The 18220-nt window shown below is 33.6% G+C and overlaps 1 pseudogene; it reads right to left on the bottom strand.

Moving 5' to 3' along the window:
• Positions 1-231: 231 nt before the first annotated feature.
• LOC113178271 (succinate dehydrogenase [ubiquinone] cytochrome b small subunit, mitochondrial pseudogene) lies at positions 232-751 on the bottom strand (annotated as a pseudogene).
• Between the last annotated feature and the right edge of the window lie 17469 nt (positions 752-18220).

Below are 18220 nucleotides of genomic sequence, written 5' to 3'. Positions count from 1 at the left end.
TGAATTGGGACAAACCCCATTATCTCATTATAATATAAAACTCAGTCTTATGATTACTTGAATACATTTCCTCTCAAATTTCTCTCAACAATTAAATTCTAAAATAATCATGTGATTGGGATAAAGTTTGTCCACAGATGGAATGATCTCTTAATTCTTCCTCATTGTGAGCTGAATAGCATGACAGTAGAAGCAAAGAGGCATTCGATTGTTTTTAAGGTATTAAAAATGTCAGAGCTTCCACAGCATGGCAACAGCTTTGCCAATGTCCACATGATAGTTGAAAATACAAAGCCCAGCAAAGGTTAAAGCTGACAGTTGCAAAATGACTGCTTGGATATCTTTCTGCAATGCATCCCCATGAACATAGTAACAACTTATCCAAGTCTCCAATGACTATGAACAGTGAGGGCTACAACCAAGGACCAATGGTCCACTGCAAAGCAAAGATTCAAACATGCAGCCAGAACATCCCCAAGAGCAAAACACTGATAACCCTCTTACTAGTTCAATGGAGCCTTGAAACCAAAATGGGGCTTGGTGACTAGTGAAGGTGCTGCATTCCACAGCATCCTGGGGTAAGTCAGTGCTAGAGAAATACTGAGACATGAGCATTTCTGACCATTGGTATCCAAAGTAACAGAGTTCAGCCTCCTTGGATACTGCAGAGGACACTCAATCTTAAGAGAATTGCTATCCTCTTTTTGAGGGCTCCAGGTCCTTCATCAACCTGAAAGCAGTTATGACCCATTTAATCTTAATTTTCCCCAAAAGCAAGCAATCTGAAGATCTCTAAACCCCACAGGAGAAGGCTTCATATAACCAAATATGTTGCTGCCTTGCGAAATCAAATCCTGGATAACTTTGGAATAAAAAAATGGATTTGCAATATTTGCTGTGTCTACTTTCCTAGAATAGCTATCCCATAAGAATTTTAATTCTGTTAACCACATATGCTTATTTTTTGCATTGCTCTACAAAGAGGAAATTTCTCTCTTTCAGAAGCTCTATTGTTACAATATATGCTGGCAAATGAGATAACTTGGAAATTCCTTGAAAATATGAAGTAGAGCTAGGTATTCATACGCATAAAATATATAAAAAGGGCATCTAGTAATATCACAACAGTAAAGCAACAATATTCAGGTGAATATTTATACTCAATAAAATATACCTAATATTTATGGGATATAGTGTAATATTTTGATACATGTATATAAGATATGTACTGATCAAAACAGGATATTTAATGTGTCCATCTTCTTTTATGTTTAAAACTTTCAGGTTTTCTCTTCTAGTTATTCATAATATATTTATTAGGTTATTGTTAAATATAAATATCCCATCAATATATATAATTATTATGTGTTAATAAAATATTATTTAAATTTTTAAACAGTTGGAAATGCTAACTACCCTGATTTGATCATTGTACCTTGTATACATGAATCAAATAATTACACCACACCTCATAAATATGAACTATTAAAATAATAATATATAAATGAATAATTGTAAAAAAATCATATCCACGAACAGAAAGAAAATTCTAAATGAAAATTATCCAGTGTATATTTTTCTCTAAAATATTTTTCCTAACGATATTATATTAGACATGGTTATTTCATTTAATGTTTGCAATATAAATGCCAATATAATGGTAAGACTCCAGCAAAAATTCAGGATTTTGCTTAAGGCATTAAGTATAATAAATTTAGTCATATAACTTAATCCCTACTAGAGTCATGCCAAAGTCATACTTACATAAATTGACGGAGTTCTATTAAAATGTTAAACGAAGAGTAATAACTTCCAAGAAATCTTTATATTTTTATAACTCCTGTCTACTTATATAAATATCAATTATTCACAAAATTCTTTTTAACTTTTCTAAGTAGTCTCAAAACTGTGCTAAATGCTAATGGGGTTTTTAACATGCAAAGGATTTGAAAGGACAAATTATGTACTCTTGTCATTTACAGTTATTAGCCAGAGACATCATATTTATGTATTTTGTAGTAAATAATTTAATAGAAGTATCATTAAAGTATTCAATAGGAATACTTTTATTTACTTTGTAATTTATAAACAATAGGCATTTATTTCTCATTGTTCTACGGGCTGAAAAAAAAGGACATACTTTTAATGTCACATCTATGCAAGGTATGTTATCACATATATCTACCTCCAAATATTGCAACTTTAATTTTTTAATTTTTTTCTAGTTTTTATATTCTAAAGTGTTAGTATTATTGCTATAAAACTTGATCAAATGCATAGTTGTTCTTATTGAAAAGAAGTCATAATTTCTTTGAATTTTACATTGTATTATGTAAGATTTTCTCAAAACAGGAAACCTTCACCCATCAGCTGCCCCCACCAGAAGTAAAGAAAAAGAAAATAAACCTAAGCTTAGGATAAGCCCCACGTGAAGGTTAGGTAAAGAAGGCAAAGATAATGAAGTTTGCCTACCAGATCTCTGAAATTAGAGAAATGTTTTGAGACAGCACTCAGTCACATTTCCAACATAAATAGTACAGTTTGTTCTGCTGGACACTGAAACATGAGCTGTCCACAAACCTAAAATGGACTGCGAAACTCTGTATCAAACCATATGTCAGAAACCACCTATTTCAAGAAAAAAAGGGTGAAGGGGAGAAGGGACTTATATTAAACTCAAGAAAATATTAAAACCCACTTATCAGGTCAACTTAAAATCAGCAATATCCCAAATCCACAGTTCAGTGTCTTTCAATAGGAAATGACAAAAATCTCAGTTTTGCTTCTTTTTTTATATTCCTGTTCAGCAGAAAAGAAAGAAATGCTGGATGTAGAATTTTACAAATTTTACATAACCTCTTCCTTTCAAAATGCAATCCTACAACCTTATTCCAATTCTTCAAATCTAATTTGTACAAGCAGTAATCCAATCTCCATAATGACACCACATTGGACACTATCACCCTTGCTTCCTGAGCAAACCAAATTAGCTAAATAAAATAAGTGAGACTAGAATGTAAATAAAGTGACTACAAAAGAAACCTAATTTTAAGTCTAAGTTCTGCCATCTATGATGTGAACCTTGGATAATCAATTGATATCTACGAATTTCATTAAGGTCTTCACTTTGGAAATGAGTGTGGTAGTATTTTAATGAATATGTTGAAAGAACAGAATCCTCTAAGGATATTAACAATATCTATTGAGTGTTTCTTTCTAATTCAATGTTTTATCAGTTTGACCAACCCTCACACCCCACACAGGCCCTAAAGGATAGAATTATGATTATCACTATTTTTGATGGAGTTTTATATTTTTTTCTTTTTAGTTATACATGATAGTAGACTACATTTAATATACTTATACAAGCATAGAATATATCTTGTTCTAATTCATACCCCAGTACCTCTTCTTCCCTTTCCCTCTTCCCACCCCCTGCCTCTACTGATTGTTCTGCCATATACCCCAAATTATTTTTAATTAATATCTTGTCAAAATACATCATGGTTAATTCACTGTGGTATATTTATATTTGTACATAGGAAAGTTATGTCAGATTCACTCCACTGTCTTTCCTTTTCCTATAACCCTCTCTTCCCTTCATTTCCCTTTATCTACTGCACTGAACCTCTACCCAACTCCTCAATGTGGGTTAGCTTCCACATGTCAGGGAAAACATTCAAACTTTGGTTGTTGTGGATTGGCTTATTTCACTTAGCATGAGAGTTTCTAGATTCATCTATTTACTGGTAAATGATATAAATTCATCTTCTTTATGATTGAGTCACACTCCATTGTGTATGTATGCCACATTTTCTTTATCCATTCATCTGTTCAAAGGCATCTAGGTTGACTCCATAGCTTAGCCATTGTGAATTGAGCTGCTATAAACATTGATGTGGCTGTGTCTCTGTAATATGCTAATATTGATTCCTTTGGACATATACTGAGGTATGGGATAACCCTCTCAAGTGGGATTATCACTATTTTTAAAATGAGAAAAAAGAGACATTGAAAAAAGCAGGCCATATAATTTGTTCATTGTCAAATTGTACAAAATATTGGACTGAAATTCAAGACAAAGTAGTCTAACTCCTCAGTGAGCTCTTCCTGTAGTCTCCCTTGTTTAGTTGTTATGAAAATCAGACAAATTATTGTTGGTAACATATTTTGGAATATATAAAGTTCTGTTTAGTTAATAATAATATTTTTAGAAGACTATAGAAGTGGTAATTGTTCTTCATACATTTCTTGCTTTTCAAGTGTTAACTCAAAAGAAATTACTTCTTTCTGGTAGTTTTCAATTATAGCTTCACACTCACAGACAGATGGACTATTGTTCACAATAATTGGTGTGTCTCCCTGCAGGTGAAATATACACCTGTTTGAATTTGAGGAAGTACAAGTAATTTGCTTTGGCAATGAAATGCAAGAAATATATAATGTTTACTTAGGGGCCTCCTAAATTGTTAAAGTATATGACAAAATAAAGGTTTTATTACCATTGTGAAGGGACTAATAACAGTTCCCTTGCTGATCTTAGATGAAAATGAAAAACGAACTTGGCTATTTGAAGCCACAGAAAATTGTTGAGTTTTTCTTACTATAGCATAGCTCTTAACTGATACATCCACTAGGTCCCTGTAAGCTTTATAATTCATAAGATATTCTATATATTTCTTTTTTCATGGGATATAAAAATTTAAGGAAAGAATAAATCATCGAATCTGAAAAGGATAACAATAAAAGACACTATTGGAATAAGTTACTTCAGTATTTTCCAGACTTTCATTTCTAAGTGACCAATGAAATTTCTAAAATATAAAAAGATACTTCAATATAAAAAATATAAAATTAATACATTGTTGTCTTGTTGTTTACTTTTATATATAATTTAATAACTTATACTTTTAGTTCACATAGCACCACTTATCTAATTAAAATTTTATTTTCATTTTTACTTTAGATGAAATGTTAGTTGCTAATAGGCAACATTTAATTGTATCTTATTTTTTATCCATTTAGCCTAAGTATTTTTGCTGGTGCATACAACCCATTTTCATTTCAATAAATTACTGATTTTTTTTGTCTTATAGGATTTTTATTCCTCTTTTCCTCTCTGATGGTCTTCCTTTGTGTTTCACTGATTTTTTTTTTTGGCAGTGGCATGTTTTATTTCTTATTTGCCAGTTTGCATATTACAATGGTTACCGTTGCACTTATAATAATCTAAGGGCTTTGGGTGTCATGAGGACCTGGGTTACATTCCCAGTACTACAAATACAAAATAAAAATAAGTAAAGATATAACAATCTATTTCAAACTGATAAAAATTAATTTCATTTGTATATAAAACACTATTTGGTTTATACCATGCTTCATGCTTTAAAGAATGTTATACCAGATTTATAAGTGATTTGTTCACTTACATTATAATATCAGGGGCTTTTGTATTGTTCTGTCCGTGTACCTTTACCAGGGCCTTACTTTTTTGTGAGATTTTACATTGTTATTTGTTCTTCTTAATTTCAACTTATCAGACTCTTGTCAATATTTCTTGAAGAGCAGAACTAGTTGTGATGAACTTTCTTATCTCATTTATATAAGAGAGTCTTAATTTTTCAACCATTTTTGAAAGACAGCTTTGTATCCTAAAACATCTACTACATTTATGGGCCTTATCACCCTAAGTTTATAGTCTCCACATCAAAACATTTTCACTGTATGTGGCAGAGGAGTGCAGGGTAACCTGGAGAGCAGCTCTAGACAAGAGATCCAAACTGTACCTGATCTTATATGTTATGAGAGCTTTGTATTGATATATATTTCTCAATTTATTGCCTTTATTCAATTTTCATAGAGTTGGGGATTAAATCTTATCCATGCCATAATTCCTTAATAGTCAATATAAAAATAATTAAAAGATGTCTTACATAAAGAGATTTAAAAGCAAAAAATAAAAATGTCTAACATCTGATTACATAATATTTATCTTGTCTAGCATTATGGGTTTTAGAGAAATGTTAATCAATTGACACTACATTGTCAAAGTGTTCCTATACATTAAAAAACTTGACAAATCCAAGTTATCTAGATAAATATAAATCTTACTGTTACATATACCATGATGTTTTTAATACATTTCTGTATGCTTTATATTTTGTGTATTAAAATCTAACTTATTCCATGATTCTTAATGAATTAGTATTAAACATACAAAATTTTAAAATATTACAATGCTAACAGATTTGCTTAAAAGCAAAAGGAAATATGTCTAAATTCTGATTACACTAGTAATTATCAGTATTTAATCAGTAATACTACAAAATTCATAGTAACTTAAATAAGCTTAATGTCACTGTTTCATTTAAGTCTTGCCTCATTTATACTGTGATTATATTTACCAATTGTATTTTAGGGCAGTGATTATAAAGCTCATAAAGAACTTCTATATTTTTCTTATCATTTAACTACTCACCTCTCTTAATAGTAAAACACCTCTATCTGAGGTAAGACCTGTCAGTTCTGTTTCACAATAGGATAATTTAGGAATGCAAGGCCAAAGGTGATTAAACCCTTACAAAGCTTAGGTTGGCACAAAGTCCTCTCAAAAGCCTTATCTGTTTTGAGGCAGTGGACCAATAGTAAGAAATTTGATTCTTTGTTAAATCCTTTTGGATGTATGGCTGCCCATCCCTCTTAGGAATGGCATGAAGATTTTATGTATGAAGGTACTTTGTAAATTATGTCACAAACACAAATACATGCATTTTACTAAAGAAGTCACCTCATATGTATCTGGAGTAGTAACAGATGCTTTTTATATCTGTGGGCATGTATTTGCCTCCTAAACAATACTGCTGGGTTGGTTTAATTATATCCAAATTATAAATGTGAAAGCCAAGGGTCAGAAAGGTGAGATAACTTATTGAGGTCAAGAATTAGTTTATAAATTACAATTCTGCCTCCAGAGATAGTAAAATGTTCCTTTCTACACAGAGATAGAATAATACACTATTAAATACATTAAATATTGGTTGGTGGGCTTATAGAAATAAAAATCAATGAATAACCATCTCCTTTAGCAAAGCTAAATACATTGTTTATAATTGAAACTGATCATAAATTAAATTTAAAAATCCTTGAACTCATTCACTTAAAAAAATTAATTCCTTCATAATTTTAAAGGAGAAAATAGCATGTTTAATGTTAAATAATAGTATATTTCATGCCAAAGATAACCAAAGTGTATCAGAGCTTAATTTTATCAATAGAAGTTCTATCCTACTTATATCAAGTGGATAAGTGAAAAAAGGGTGGACTTTCTTTTCATTAAATGCAGTGTTTTTTGTATACAGTGAAATTCTTTGTTCGATGTATACAGATCCACGAGTTTTAGACATAGTGCATAGCAATAACCATAATCTGAATATTTCTATTATGCCACCAAATTCTCATGATCCTCTGTAGTCAGTCAGATTACTCAATCACATCTGACTTCTGGCAGCCAGTTATTTTCTCTTTTTTTTCATACAATTTACATTTACAAAATTTCATGACAATATTGTCACAGTATGTAACTTTTTTGAGTCTGGCTTCTTAACACGATGTATTTAAGATAAAGTTGTATTGTTTCACATAGCAGTCATCAGTACTTTATACAGATGTACTACAATAGTTGAAAAATACCTGGGTTTCCATTGTGAAGGATGAATAAAAGCACTGCACTCACATATACACTTTTGTGTGAGCAGCTTTTCTTGGATACTTCTCTAATTGAGTCACATTCATATGTTTAACTTTATAAGAAACTGCCCCCCCCAAAGTGTTTTGCAATGTGGCTATCCATTTTGCATGACTACAAGGTATGTAGTTATAGTTGTACTACATTCTGGATAATTCTTGCTATTATTAGAATTTTTCAGGCTATTCTAAGTGTGTTGGTGTGATTGTAGCTATATATTTTACATTCGTTTATAGTCGAATAATGTTGAATAACTTTTCACATAATTATTTGCCATTTGTAAATCTTGGGCGAAGTGCCGGTTCCAATTAATTGTCTATTTTTTAAAAAACTCCTTTGTTTATTTATTTTTGTGTGGTGCTGAGAATTGAATCCAGTGCCTCACACATGTTAGGCAAGCACTCAACCACTGAGCCACAGCTCCAACCCATTGTCCATTTTGAGAATGTGTGTAAGATTCCTTTTATTAGTTTTGAGATTTCTTTTTATATTCTGGATATAATCTTCACCAAATACATTTCTTTTTATATTCTGGATATAATCTTCACCAAATACATGGTTTGTGAAAATTTTCTCCATTTTTTTAAGAGAATGAACCAAGAAGGGGAAGAGTGGACATCTTAACAAATCTCCTTACCCAGCTAGGGTATACATCTTTCCATAAAAATTGGCAAAGATTTTCCAACATTCAGGCCTAGCACATTATTTCAGTGATATACACCCAATTCTTTCTTAGATTTGGCATCATGAGGAGCAATATTGAAAAGGAAATTAAATTTCTAGTTGTTTATTGAAAATATATAGTACAATTTAGTTTTTAAATTCACCTTAACTCACTTATTGTTACTAGGAGTCATTTTGCTAATTTTTAGGTATTTGCTACATCCAAAATCATGCCATCTCTAAGAACAACTTTATTTCATTCTTAATTTTTATACTTTTTTTCTTTTTTCATTTCAATGACCATACTGCCAGTGAGAGGCTGAATTGGAATCTAGAGTTTGTATCTCCTTTCCTCGTTTACAACCTTAGGAGAAAAATATTTTCTTTTTTTAAAATTTTTTTATTTGTTTTAATTAGTTATACATGACAGTACAATGACTTTGATATATCATACATTTGAATCAGATGGGATATAATTTCTCATTCTTCTGAGTGTACAGGTTGCAGTATCATATTGGTCATACAGTCACATATATACACACATTAATAATAATGTCTGTTTAATTCTACTATGTTTCCTATCCCCACATCCCCTCCCCTCCCCTCCCATCACTTCTCTCCACCTAATCTAAGGTAATGCTATTCTTTTTTTTCACATATTCATACATGTATTTTGTATAACGATGAGGGTCTCCTTCCACCATCCATGCAATTCCCCTTCTCTCTCCCTTTCCCTCCCACCTCTCTTCCCTATCTAGATGTAATCTTCTTCCCATGTTCTTCCTCCTTACCCCATTTTGAGTCTCCCATCTTATATCAGAGAAGACATTCGGCATTTGTTTTGGAGGGATTGGCTAACTTCACTTAGCATAATCTGCTCTAGTGCCATCCATTTCCCAGTAAATGCCATGATCTTATTATGTTTTAGTGATGAGTAATATTCCATTGTGTATAAATGCCACATCTTTTTACCCATGCATCCATTGAAGGGCATCTAAGTTGGCTCCACAGTCTAGCTATTGTGAACTGTGCTGCTATAAACATTGATGTGGCTGTGTCACTGTAGTATGGTGTTTTTAGGTCCTTTGGGAATAGTCCAAGAAGAGGAATAGCTGGGTCAAATGGTGGTTCCATTCCCTGCTTTCTAGGGAATCTCCATACTGCTTTCCAAATTGGCTGCACCAATTTGCAGTCCCACCAGCAATGTATGAGTGTACCTTTTTCCCTGCATCCTTGCCAGCACTTACTGTTGTTTGACTTCATGATGGCTGCAATTCAAAGTTATAGTTATAACTTTAATTTCTTTTATCTAATTGCTAACAGTGTTTAAAGAACTATGTTGAATAGAAGTGGTGAGAGAGGTCATCCCTGTCTTGTTCCAGATTTTAAAGAGAATGCCTTCAATTTTTCTCCATTTGTAATGATGTTGACCTCAGGCTTAGCATAGATAGCTTTTACAATGTTGAGGTAAGTTCCTGTTATCCCTAGTTTTTCTAGTGTTTGGAACATAAAGCGTTGTTGTATTTTGTCAAATGCTTTTTCTGTATCTATTGAGATGATCCTATATATGGTTATTATCTTTAAGTCTATTAATGTGACAAATTAAACATTGATTTCCGTATGTTGAACCAACCTTGCATCCCAAGGATGAATCTCACTTGATCATGGTGCAAGATCTTTTTGATATGTTTTTGTATCCAATTTGCCAGAATTTTATTGAGGATTTTTACATCTATATTCATTAGAGATATTGGTCTGAAGTTTTCTTTCTTTGAAGTGTCTTTGTCTGGTTTTGGAATCAGGGTGATATTGGCCTTGTAGAATGAATTTGGAAGTATTCCTTATTTTTCTATTTCCTGAAATAGACTGAAGAGTATTAGTATTAGTTCTTCTTTAAAGGTCTTATAAAACTCGGATGTATATCCTTCCGGTCCTGGGCTTTTCTTGGTTGGTAATCCTTTGATGGCTTCTTCTATTTCCTCACTTGATATTGGTCTGTTTAAGTTGTGTATATCTTCCTGAATCAATCTGGGCAGATTATATGACTTAAGGAATTTGTTGTTGCCTTCACTATTTTCTATTTTATTAAAGTATAAGGTTTCAAAATAATTTCTAATTATCTCCTGTATTTCTGTAGTGTCTGTTGTGATATTGGCTTTTTCATCCCATATGCCAGTAATTTGGGTTCTCTCTCTTCTTCTATTCACTAGCATGGTTAAGGGTCTGTCAATCTTATTTATTTTTTCAAAGAACAATCTTTTAGTTTTGTCAGTTTTTTTCAGTTCTTTCTTTTGTTTCAATTTCATTGATTTCAGCTCTGATCTGAAATATTTCTTGACTTCTACTGCATTTGCTGCTGATTTTTTCTTCTTTTTCTAGGGCTTTGAGATGTAGTGTGAGGTCATTTATTTGTTGGCTTTTTATTATTTTAAGGAATGAACTCCATGCAATGAATTTTCCTCTTAGTACTGCTTTCATAGTGTTCCACAGATTTCGATATGTTGTGTCTGTGTTTTCATTTACCTCTAAGAATTTTTTAATTACCTCCTTGATGTCTTCTGTGACACATTGTTCATTCAGTAGCATATTGTTTATTCTCCATGTGATGTAGGAATTTTTCTTCCTTATTTTATCATTGATTTTCAATTTCATTCCATTATGATTGGATTAAAGCATGATAATATCTCTACTCCTTTGTATTTGCTAAGAGATGTCCTGTGGCACAATATATGGTCTATTTTTGAGAAGGATCCATGTGTTGCTGAGAGAAAAGTGTATCTGCTTGGTTATGGTTGATATATTCTATATATGTCAATTAAGTCTAAGTTATTAATTATGTTATTGAGTTCTATAGTTTCTTTATTCAACTTTTGTTCGGAAGATCTGTCCAGTGGTGAGAGAGGTGTGTTAAAACCACCCATGATTATAGTGTTGTGGTCTATTTGTCTCTTGAACTTGAGAAGAGTTTGTTTGATGAACATAGCTGCACCATTGTTTGGGGTATACATATTAATGTAGTGTCCTTCTTTATCCCTTTTGATTAACTTTGGCTTGCAGTCTATTTTATTTGATATGAGTATGGACACCCCTGCTTGCTTCTGAGGTCCATATGAGTGGTCTGATTTTTCCCAAACTTTCACCTTCAGTCTGTGTATATCTTTTCCTATCAGATGAGTCCCCTTTAGGCAGAATATTGTTGCATCTTTTTTTTTAATCCAGTCTACTAGCCTCTGTCTTTTGATTGGTGAGTTTAAGCCATTAACATTCAGGGTTACTATTGAGATATGGCTTGTATTTCCAGCCATATTTGTTTATTTTTGTTATTTAACTTGATTTGTTTTTCCTCTTTGATTAGATTTTACTTTATTGTACTACCTCCCACTGTTGATTTTTGTTGTTATTTTTCATTTCCTCTTCATGTAATGTTTTGCCAAGGATGTTTTGAAGCACTGGTTTTCTAGCTGCAAATTCTTTTAACTTTTGTTTATCGTGGAAGGTTTTTATTTCATCTTCAAACCTGAAGCTTACTTTTGGTGGATACAAGTTTGTGTATATCTTTTGGTGGATACAAGTTTGTGTATTGTGTTGGAGCCCATTATCTTTCAGCATTTGAAATATTGTTCCAAGATCTTCTAGCTTTCAGAGTCTGTGTTGAAAAATCAGCCATTAACCTAATTGGTTTACCCCTAAATGTAATCTGCTTCCTTCCTCTTGTGGCTTTTAAAATTCTCTCCTTGTTCTATATGTTGGGCATTTTCATTATAATATATCTTGGTGTGGATCTCTTGTGGTTTTGTACATTTGGCGTCCTGTAGGCTTCTAGGATTTGGATTTCCAATTCATTCTTCACGTCTGGAAAGTTTTCTAAAATTATTTCATTGAAGAGATTACTCATTCATTTTGTTTGGACCTATATACCATCTTCTATCCCAATAATTCTTAAATTTGGATTCTTTATGCTATTCCAAATTACTTGGATGTTCTGCTCATGGTTTCTTATCAGTCCCTCTGAGCTGTCTACACTCTTTTCAAGATGATATACTTTGTCTTCGTTGTCTGATGTTCTGACTTCTAAGTGTTCTAATCTGTTGGTGACACTCTCATTTGAGTTTTTAATTTGGTTTATTATTTCCTTCATTTTCAGGATTTCTGTTTAGTTTTTTGGTATAACCTCTATCTCCCTGTAGAGTTGATCTTTTGCTTCTTGGATTTGTTTATGTAATTCATTGTCAAAGTGATCTTTCATTGTCTGCATTTGCTGTCTAAAGTCTTCCTTGAGACTCCAAATCATCTGACCCATGCATATCCTGAAATCTTTATCTGACATTCTTTCTGCTGTAGCTGTTATCTCCTCTGTTTTTGAATTGTTCTGCATTGTTTGTGGTCCTTTATTTCCTTGTTTTTCATGTTGCTCACATTTCTTTCCAGCTCTGTGTGACTGTTGTGCTATTATTTTTCTCCTATAGATTTGTATTGCTCTTGTATAGTTCCAAGATCTCTCCTTTGTGATGGGAGACAATTTCTAGAGATCTTGGATTCAATTATAATTTAAAATATATTCAATAGCTTCATAAAAGGCATACAGATTCTGGTGTCTTAGAGAGAACTGAGGGTCAGGCATAGGACTTTATATTTAGGGGGAAAGATGTGGGAGTGTGCGGGTTAATATATTTTAGATACTTTGGAGGAGAACTCTAATGAAGGGAGTTATTAGCAAGAGAATAGACAGATGGTATTTTAGGGTAGCTAAATACGTGGGAGGACAATAAGAAACATAGAAACAAACATCTATTTGCATTTATTAAATTACACGTAGTAGAAGTAGTAACACTTGGGAGGTTGGGAGAGGAAGAGAAGGAGAAAGAAAAGTAAAAATAAAAGAAGAAGGAAAAAGGGGAGAAGATATAGAGAAAAAGGAATGAACAAAGAGAGAAGAAAAAGATAAAAATTAAAATGTACTCTTAGAATTCTGTTTTCTTCTCTTCCAGTAGTGGCATTGTGCATTCCAGGTTGAGTCTCTGCCCTCAGGGTGGTGGAAACAATCCGTCTGAGGCGGCTATCCCTCACCTGCCGGGTGCCTCTCTAATCCCGGTCTCTTTGGGTTGCTCCTGGTCTCTATCCCCCTTATTTCTCCTGCCCACCAGGCCCCAATTACTGGGCCTCTTCTCTGTAGCCCTGGGCTCACTCTGGGCTTGAGGCTCCCTGGCCGCCCCACAATCCTGATCAACTGAGCGTTATTTCTATGTTGGGTAGTCACCAAGTCATCACAGCTGTGGAGAGGGGAGTTGGAAACCTGCAACCTGTTCTGTCTTATTCCCTCTCATAGCTATACCCATGGAGAGCTGGTGAGAAAGGTTTTGGGTTATCACAGCTGGGGGAGGGGGGGTTGGAGATCAGGCACTTTCTCAGTTTCACTCGGCTCTGATATTCACGCCCACTGAAAGCTGAAGAGAAAGGTTTTGAGTTATCACAGCTGGGTAGAGTGGGGCTGGGAATCACACACCTGTTCAGAAGCCAATCGCGCTGTCTGCTACATCTGCCAAAGCTGATGAGGTACATTTTCCAAGATGGCGACCGCCTGTTTCCACCCTGGGGTGTCCAGTGAGGTGGAGGGGGCTGGGCTGTTCCTACACTATGTCCAGATTTCGGTCCTCGGTCTGGTGCCTTGCGGTGACATGGGTTGAAGTTTGGTGCGCTCTAGCCCTAAGGGATCTATAACCCTGCAACTCCACGCTGCCAGAGCTCCGTGGCATTCAAGTCAGCCTGTCTCAGAAGAAAGACTTTCATTATTCAGTATTTCACCATCAAGATGGAGATAGGTTCTGAAGACACTGGTAGCTTAAGGATCTGTTTCATTCCTGATTTCCTGAATTTTTGTTATAAGTGATATTTAATCTTGTCAAATATCATCTCTTTTTCCCTAATTAAGATGATCATATGCCCTTTCTTTATTGTTATGTTGATTACAATGATTTTCAAAGGCTCAAATAGTCAGTATTTCCCAAGATAATCCCACTTGACCAAATGAATTTTTCCATATTAATGAAAAGTAGTAATTTGTAGTTTTCTTGAACAGTCTTATATGCTGGATTCATAGTGTACTTTCTTCCTTTATTGTTTGGCTGAATTCACCAGTGAAACAATGTGGGAAAACTATTGACTTTTCCTTATGTGAAAACTTATCTACTAAGTAAATTTCTTAAACATACATAGTATTCAGGTAACCTACTTTTTAAATAGGCAGCAGTTTGTGATCTTCATGATATTGTTCTTTTAATCGAATTTGTGGAGATAAATTATTCAAAATGTTCCATTAGTACCTACTTAGAATTTGGGGATTTAATGATAACCTTCATCAATGATAACCTTCTACTCTTGACATTTGTCATTCATCAGTTCTTGGTAATCTAGCAATAACTTTTTGAATTTCACTGGTCATCATTTACTGGAATTAGCTATTGTTTACACAATTTATTTTCCCATACTGTTTCATGTTTAAGTTCAGTGATTCAAGTATTGTTTTATGTTTTCCCTTCTACTTGCTCTGGGAATTTAATTTAGTCTTCCATTTTTAGTTTCTTAAAAAGAAAAATTGAGCTGGAAACGATGGCACATGCCTATAATCCCAGCAGCTCAGGAGGTTGCAGCAAGAGGATCACAAGTTCAAAGCCAGCTTCAGCAAAAGCAAAGTACTAAGCAAATCAATATATCAATTCATTTTACAAATACTTATTGAATTCATACATTATACCTTCTGGATGTTATACTGAGAATAAGGATTCAATAAAGAGCAAAATAGGCATTTTCCATAATACTAATGAGTAATAAGAAGGATGATATGGGTAGTCATGAAAGAAATCAGGGGATCTGACCTAATCCATAGGTCAGCCATTGAACCAAAATTTGAACCATGAATAAAAGATTATTAGGGGAAGAGGTAAGGAATATCCCAAGTAGAAGGAAAAGAATTTTTTTTTTTTTTGCAAAGGGTTGAGTACTGGGATTGAACTCAGGAGCACTTGGCCACTGAGCCACATCCCAGCCCTATTTTGTATTTTATTTAGCGACAGGGTCTCAATGAGTTGCTTAGCACCTCGCTTTTGCTAAGGCTGGCTTCGAACTCCTGATCCCCCTGCCTCTGCCTCCCACACCACTGGAATTACAGGCATGCGCCATCGGCCCCGACCTAGAATGTTTCTTGTATTGAACTTAAGAAGCTAAGTGAGGTTTGTTAAGTTCAAATAACTAAAGGGTTAGCTTTGCTAAAAAAAAAAAAAAAAAAAAAAAAACAGAAGCTAAAGAGAAGAAATATTTTGAGGCGAGGCTTCAAATGCAGGCTTAATAGTCTAGTTAGATTTTTGGCCTTTTATCCTATGAAAACTAAAAAATCCATTAATGAGATTTGGAAACATTGTAGTGGTGATGGTTATGGTTTTCCAATTTGAAAATCACCTTGATTGTATGGTGGAAAACCATGTGGTTGGAGGAAGGGCTAAGTAGGTGCAGATGCTGGAGTTAAGACCTTGATAAATAAAGGAGTTCCATTAAAGGGATACTAAGAGTAAAAAATTCAGCTACTATACAAACTTCTTTTGGAAGAATGCCTTAAATGGAGTTAATTTGTTTATCAAGGACTTGACTTAAGCATCTGCATATACTTTAGACTTTAGTAATGTTTTACTCTCCTGGACAATCTATTTAGCCTCTGTACAATATATCCCCTTATAGAAACATAGTTAGTTATGCCATCATGGAATTCCTTTCAAATATTCTTTTTGAAGTTTACTAGCTTATGTCCACATAAAGTTCTTCTTCCCCTCTGCAGATGACGTAAAGTTTAATCTTCAATACTAATAACCCATGGATCTGTAATTACTTGCAATTGTCATAAATAAACTGTAGTGATTCAGGCTTTCAATTCATTGTGGCTTTTTGCACATATTGAAGAACATAAAATAGCAGGTTTGGGACATTTAAGAAAAGAATGACAAGATAGTGGCAGTAGAGAGAGAGAAAAAATAACACAGTCAAGAAATATTTAGAAGGCAAAATCTAAAGAATTTGGTGCTTGATTAGTTCTGAGAGACATAACAGGGAATTTCAAAGATGCAACATAGATTTCCGGATTGAAGAATTGAATAAATGACAATGATAATCACTGAGTTAGGGAGTATTTATAAAGGATCAAAGCCAGCCATAATGGTTTAAGGGCATTCCAAAAGTAAAGAAGGGAGGACATTCAACAAAATCCTCAAAATGAAAAATAATATGGTATAGTCAAGAAAATTGAGAAAGGCCAGAAGAATTTAGGGTATGGGAGTGCTAAGGTGAAAAATAAGAGTTGAGCTTGGATGGCTAGTTTCTTTTGTTTTGTAAAATACTGTGATTGAAATTTTATTCTAAGCACAATACAAATTTAAGAGATTTAAGTATAAAGGTTTATATTTTCCTTTAATTTATATAAATATAGCACCTACTGGAAATGTGAGCTAAAGTCCAAGAAATGTTCTGCATTTGGAGATATAGGTATTATGCAAAGGGATTTGCTTTAAATCCATGGAAATGATTGGAATCATCTGGATAAGGTAGGATAAAAAAGAGAATTAGACAAAAATGAGGCTTTGGTAAAACATAAAAAGATTATTCAGTAAAAAGAACTTTAAAAAAGTGGTCAGTGACAAAATACATTCTACGGTCATGTGTAACTAAAAAAGAACAAATAAAAAATTTAAAAATAAACAGTAATACAAAAGAATACCATAAAAGAGTATGGTAGAAAAGAAAGAAAGAGTGATCCACCATATTGAATATGAAGTAGAATACAATAAGAATAAAGAAGTACATAAGACAGATAGCTTAAATGTTACCACTGATATAGGAATGACAAAATAAGGTGAATGTATTGATGATGGAAAATAGTCATTGGAGAGATGAGAAATGATTTTGATACTGTGGAAAACATGAAAACATAGAAAAGAGGTTTATTTATTTTCAGTTTTAGATGCCAAGAGACCAAGATTGGGTGATCCAATTTTTTGGTCTCTGGTGAGGGTCTTATTATGAATGGCATCATAGTGGGAACACGTATAAAGGGATCACATAGTGAGACAAGAAGCCAGAGAGGGATTTAGGAGCCAGACTTACTCTTTTGCAACAACTCATTCTTGGGAACTAAAAAAGTTCCCACAGAACTTCCTTAATCCATTAAGGGATAGAACCCTAAATGACCTAACCAATTCCCACTAGGCTTCACCACATGAAGATCCCATTGTCCCTCACATCACCAAATGGGGACCAAGACAAAAACATGAAACTTGGAAGACAAACCATATAAAACCAAAGAATGGACTTATTTAGTTATCCATTTTATTTTTGTACTACTGGAATTGAACCAAGGGTCTTGTGCATGTAGACAAGTACTCTCCCACTGGGCTACATCCTCAGCTGCTTTTGAGATAAGGTCTTGCTAAATTGCCTAAACTGACATGGACATTTTGATCTTTCTGCCTTAACTTCCAAGTAGTTGGGATTATGGGTGTACACTACTGGGCGTGGCTAAAATCATGGATTTTTTGTTTTAGTAGAAAGACTATAGTGCATATAATCTAAGGGGACTAATGAGGTAGGAAGAAAAAGATGGCTACAACAGAGAGGTTAAAAATGGCAAGATCATTGACAAAAGTGGATGGAATGACATTTGGTAGAATGTGGTATGTTTTTCGGTTTTTATCATGAGAGAGAAAAGAAGAAAATCCTATGTGCAAATAAATGACTATTCTCCAATGCTGTGCGGACCAAGCCAGTTGGTCTCCA

Source organism: Urocitellus parryii, chromosome 11 (genome assembly GCF_045843805.1).
Source record: "Urocitellus parryii isolate mUroPar1 chromosome 11, mUroPar1.hap1, whole genome shotgun sequence".
Taxonomy (NCBI): Eukaryota; Metazoa; Chordata; class Mammalia; order Rodentia; family Sciuridae; genus Urocitellus; species Urocitellus parryii.
This window is presented reverse-complemented; position numbering and strand designations above follow the sequence as displayed.